This window comes from Silurus aristotelis (genome assembly GCF_946808225.1).
Source record: "Silurus aristotelis genome assembly, chromosome: 15".
Lineage (NCBI taxonomy): Eukaryota > Metazoa > Chordata > Actinopteri > Siluriformes > Siluridae > Silurus > Silurus aristotelis.
In genome coordinates this window covers 15,876,417-15,883,068 of record NC_139588.1, presented here as the reverse complement: position 1 = coordinate 15,883,068, position 6,652 = coordinate 15,876,417, and positions in this window count along the sequence as shown.

Sequence of the window (6,652 nt, the reverse complement as noted above, 5' to 3'; positions counted from 1 at the left end):
CAGAATAATCACAGAATATAGGGGAACTGTGCTATGGTGGATGCCACATAAAGATCCTGGAACAGAAAATGGCTTAAAAAAATTACAATTTGTTGTAATTAAAGGTTTGGTGTACATTTGGACAAAGGTGGTTTAACCATTTTTTCTTTCTTTATTAACATTAATATGAAGTGTTAGTTATTCTTTATATTACTGTCAATCTTCAGGTGAAATAATTAATGTAACCCCATTGCATCCCCTTTGAAACGCTTGAAAAAACGAGACACACAAACACACAAAAGGACAGTAACTAATTCCAAAACATAGTTTATTAACTGTTCTCTCCGAGGAAAAAACAGAAGTGGAGTCAGGACTCATGGTTAGATAAGTGGACATATGTAACTTTAAAATATATGATGCTCAAACCATATATAAATTATATTCAGCAATTGTATACCTTTACTGTCCACCTCTGGGACAGATAATATTAACATAATTTATCATATCTGGAATTATTTTTTTAAAAGTACCTTTGTCAATTAGAAATAAAGTCTAGGCTGGTAATCAAATATGAATAGAAGTGTTTGACTGAAGTTTCAGAAGGCATCTGATGAAGATGTGCATCTGGGACATAGCCCATAAAATAAAATAAGAAAAAAGGCTATTTTTTCTTTCATGAAAAAGTTCTTGTTTGAACATGGAGCTCAAAGAACTTAAAAAGCCCATGGATGCACAATGTATCTAAATCAGTTCTTAATCTTAGTAACTGCCTTTAAATTAGTCTGCTATTTTGGTGATATTTTGGGGAAACACAACTGAAATCATAGAACATATTAGACAGGAAGAAACAAAAATAACTGGAAGTAGGATCTGGAAAGCATTCATCATTAGCTGAAACCAATTATGAACTGTCAGAGCTGAACTGCTGACAGTGCTGGCATTTCTACTTTCATTTATTTTTCCTTGCATTCATTTAAACGAAAAAAAAAAAAGATAATCCCATGACCACTTTGGTCTTAAATCTAAATACGGCTACTGTACAGGTGCAGATATTTGAAGCACTACAGATATATGTAGAGTTACATCCATAATTGAGGCATTTATTTCAGATTTTCTGAAATTGGAGTGAAATTATGTGTGTTCTTTTTATGGTGAAATAAATTACAAATCTTTAAAAATAAATGGTAAACAAATATCGTTTTGTTTTTTTTCTTCAATTGGAATATTTGCCACCATTTTAAAGTATGTAAAGGGGCTTGGCTAATACACAATGGAGACTACTATATTTGTAAAGAATTATCAAGAAAGTGTTAAAATATAATTATCATTATTAAGTTTGAAATATTTTCTATAAATTTCAAAAGCTTTTTAATCTGCATTGCCCCCTTTTAGCAGTAATTACAGCAGCGTTGTGCTGCCATTAGCTCCACTATTTCTTAAAGCTTATGTTTCTGATGTCACTGAAGCTGATGTCACAAATTTGCTTACATTTATGTAGGAACCTAGAATAAGTTTATGAAATATTCATAATATTATAATATTCATAACATCATAATATTCAGGTATTAAACATTTATATACATTTAATTAGGTTTAAATATTCAAATAACTCAAATTTTGTAGCAAGCAACAGTTGTCCAGAAATCTGACCCTAAATTACAATAATTCAAGACAAAAATTAATTAACATATTAGAGAACTTTTGTCAATTTAGTTTGTTTATTTACTTCAATACACACACATACACAGGTCTTTTGTATTAATAAAATCAGATTAGGAATTAGAAATGTACTACAGTCTCAACAGTCAAAGAACAATATATGTTTTCTGAATTCTAAACTACAGCATTTTCTATACATGACTAATTCTGAGTATTTTTCCTTCAATTACATATGTGCATTTAGGTGATCCCTGTGCAAAAAAACCCCAACTATTTTCATGCATTAATCTTCCCAAAGAACACAACTGCTTTTAAGTAAATAAGTGAACAAACACAGCATGGAGATGGGGGGCCTTGCAGCGAACAAGTGATGCCTGCTTAAATATGCATTGCACACTGCTTAACACAGGACTTTTCAATTTCCCTGTGAATGAATGAAGCCTATTCATCAGTTGAATATTTTTTTTTCAAATGATAGCAGTACCTTTTGAGGATATGCAGAATGTGGTCATGACAACAAGGTTATTTGAGGCATAGCAAGTTTTGCTTGCTATGCTTTATCTGAATCCCTTATCTCCAACTCATATTCTCTAATATTACCAGTATTGTGATGATATAGTAAAAGAACAGGGACAGAGAGGACATTTGGCTACAGCAATGTTCTTTAGGTAATGAATGACTGTTGAAAACCAAGGACAGTAGTGTCTATGTGGTATAAAGTTTAATGAGCTAGAGAAGGAGCATATGGCTCAGAGATCATTCCTAAGTAGATTATTAGATAAAAAAAAATGTGTAAATCTAAATTTCTAAAAAATATTTTTGTATTTCTATATTCATCTAAATAAATCTATTTAGGAAAGATCTCCATGCACAATAAGAATAGGTACATAACAAGGCTTTTATAATGGCATCTATTTTAAAGTAAAAAAGCAGAAAAGACGATGGTAAAATTAAATCTAATGTTGTGTTCTTTTCAGAGTGTAGCTGAGCTCTGTCACTGCTCAGGTACAGCTTAGAAAGGAAAATGGCTCATTTACAGACTTTTTTGTATTTACAGTAAGTACTGTGCAGCTTTGTGCTACATATTTACATGCTGACCACAGCCAATCATCTCCACTTCTTTTGCAGTGACAATTTAAAGTGTTCAAATGAATGAAATGTAAAATTGGATGATATTATTGTAGTGCCCACTAGTAAAGTGACTTCTGCCCCTCTTCATAATTTACCTTTGACCCCTTACACACACACACATACAAATTGCCTTTCAAAAAGCACCTGAGCAATGGAGCATGTAGAGTTTGTGCATATCGTGTCTAGGTTACGTACGTAACCCTAGTTCCCTTAGGGAACCAGACGCTGAGTCGGAACGCTTTGGGAACGCGACCCAAAGCGTTCCGACACAGCTTGAGTTTCTGAAAGAAAACCACTTTAGTTAGAGCAAGCAAACACTACTGTTCTGAAAAAAACAGCTGCATGCAATAATTATTACAAGATGGAAGTGTTTCACCAGCAAGTTTTTACTCCAAGTTATTCAAAACCAAATCAAGGACACCATTTAAAACTAACTATTCCTAAATAATTAAATTAATAAAATTAAATTAATACTATTTACTCTGTTGAACATTTGCATAATTCAAAATAAGTATTTGTGAATAAAATGGAAGCTTGAACTAAAAACAGTAAAAATGCCTTGGACTTTGCAACTTTGCTCTTAAAATTTCATATAAAATCACGACTTCATGCCAGAAACTCTGTTTCAAGAGCCTTTTATGCTTACCGTGATTGTAAAGAATGTTTGAGTTACTGTACATTTCCTGTCAGCTATTTCTAGCCTAGTTATTCTTCTCTGACCATTCTCATCATCGAGACATTTCAACCCACAGAACTGCTATTCAACCACCAAGCTATAGTCAATACCGCATCCTAAATTACCTACAATCCAACTTAAAATGTACCCAAGATAAAAAATAATGTGTTCCAGATCAAATATTGAAATGAACATCTTGAGGGTACCTAAATAATTTATTTAACATTTGTGATCTGGCATGATCTTCTGATTTAGCTGTCAATCTACAGCAAATTTTTCTATCTCTTTTATTAGTTGGATCAAATTCTCCATTCTGAATTTCACATCAGTATGTTTAGCTTGAAAAAAAGGAAGGCGATTACTGATCTAGAAGTTTATCATTTTTTCATGTTATATTATTAAGTTATACTATAAGTAATAAGCTATGAGTTTTATAAATACTTTTTTTCGGCTTCTCCCATTAGGGGTCGCCACAGTGGATCACCCGTAATCGTGATCCGCATGTTCGATTTGGCATGTTTTTACGCTGGATGCCCTTCCTAACGCAACCCTCCCCATTTATCCGGGCGTGGGACCAGCACTAAGAGTGCACTGGCTTGTGCAACCCTAATGACTGGGTTTGGTTCTCTGACTGGGAATCAAACCTGGGCTGTGGCAGTGAGAGCGCCTAATCCTAACCACTAGACCACCAGGGAACCCAGCTATGTGTTTTATAAATAAAACGTTTAAATTACTTTTTTAAGAGGCGGCGGGGTAAGACCGACTGATTTCATTTGGATGGCCAATAAACAAACAAATAAATAAATAAACAAATAATGATAATAATCACAACTGACATATTTACCAAAAGCAAATTCTACAGACATAAATTGTGTAAATTCTACAAAATTGTACTGGTTGGCAGTGATTGAATACATAAGTGCTTAAGCTCATCTCAGATTCTATGATGTCACTATAGAGCAGTCCATATCTAAAATATATCTTCCTATTTTCCCCTGCTTTAATTTTAATGCTCTCTACAGTTTAAGCAAACATACATCAAAAATTGCATGAGACTCAATGTAAACATCTGCGCTAATGTTTAAGTGGTAACATATTAAAAAAAAAATAGCTAAGCAGTGTATACTAGTGCATCATAAGTTTGAACAGTTAAAAAAAGTCAAGTGTCATTGTTCTCAGAGTGCCATGAACCAGAAGGGAGGCCAGAGGGATGACCAAGCTTGCATCAGGGGTGGCACTGGCCCCCTAAGGCCCCCACCTGTTTACTAGGCAAAAATGGACAGAACAATGTCTTAATTGTAAGTGAATTTATTTTAAGACCTGGCACATTTATACAGAATTCAATCATTGTGGTGCAGTCCCAATTGTGTGCATATTAAGAATTAAAAAAACGTCATCAGAATTTGGAGCCAAATCTTTCTATTTTATAAAAAAAAACGTTTAACACTTTCATTTTTCTTAATTTGTTCCCAATCTTGCCACTTAAAAAAATGTATCATGCCATTTTTCCTGCTTTGTAAGATTATTCGTCTTTCATATGCAGACTGTGCAGCTGTCAAGTAATGTTTATAATTTATTAATCCATTCTCTATGCATTTAAAAAAACCGCCAGATATGATTTCAGCTAGTTTTCTTCTGCTTTCCATGCAGTTTACTGGAGAGGGAGTGTACAGTGGCTACAGCATGAGGTAAAATATTATCTCTAATCGACGTTATTTTATTATTTGATTTTTTTGGAGATGTATGGCAATATCCACAATGGGGATGTTCAGTCAATTCAATCTAAAGGAGGATTAGGTAAAGGCACATGCATAGGATCAATATTTTTCACAAATGAGGTTACTGTCTGCCAGTTCTTATAATGAGTAGCATAACAAATATTATTGACCAGAGGCAGTTTGCATGGAACAAGAGTGTCTGATGTAAGTTCACCTAGCAGCAAATAAATATAATTAACATCAATAGGCAATTACCAGCAGGTTCCAAGCGAAGGTGCCGAAAGTGACAGTGACAATGTGTTTCCTGTACACAAGTACATTAAGAAATGTCAGTCTTAAAGATCTAGTCTTATTATCCCAGTCATACAATATTACAGTTACCTACATACAACTTTATCTGCTGTAACTATCTATAAGTTTCAACACTGACTCATCCAGGAACCTGTAAATAGGAAAAAGACTAAAGGATGTTCCAGACACTGAGAATAACAGCTCTTAATGACCTGAAACATCACCTATCGTTTCTGTGAAGGCTCAACCATCAGAGCTCAGCGTTATTATGCTAATTGCATCTGCAGCAGCAAACAGTGATTCATAGACAGACATTAGAATATCATTAATCTCACCTAATATACTGATAAGGAAGTCTAACTTGTGGATGTGACTACATGTCTTTGGTGGAATTACTTGCAAAAAGCATCATATTTTTACTGCATCAGAATGTAGCAACTTTGGAATGTGGTAATTTCAAAAGACAAAGAACTCAGGCCCTCATCATGAAATGCCTACTCACAATTGTAGAATAGTCAACACTTCTTACCTTTGAATAATTTAAGCTGTCTATGCAAATATTTGTTTTAGATCAATCAACATATATATACATGCTTATATTCACTAGTTAAATCGATAACATTGACTATGCAGCTCACCGTTCCAGGAGTATGCAGGATATGCATCACTCATTACAGTTAGCAGACAAGCTTGTTACTAAAACATCATTCTGAACTGCAATTTACCACTAATAAGGAAAGTCGAATGCAGCATTAGCATGCATCCCATACAGCTTAGTTCACAAACAGTCCCAATGGAGTCTTGTTTATTTATATAAGTTGAGAAATTAAACAGTCCCCAAAGCTATGGACAGCATCTTATTTGAACTCATCTACCTAAGTTTATATTTTGTAATTATTCATAGCATGTTATTTCTCTAGAACAATTTCAATTCAGTAGTACCCATTAGCATTAAGTCAGCAAAAAAGGTGTTTTTTGTCAATGTGGTTAACTAGAGTAATACTGGAAAAGAATTTTCCTTTAATAACTAAAAATGTCTAATATTTTACATTTAAGTTTCAATATATTTTACAATTTTTAACTATGTGCAGGGTCAGCACTAGCTGTAGGCCAGGGGAGCTCAATACATCGATTACAATCGACCTGTAGATAGCAGAGGAAGTATTGGTAGATCACATGCTATTACAAAAAAAGTCTG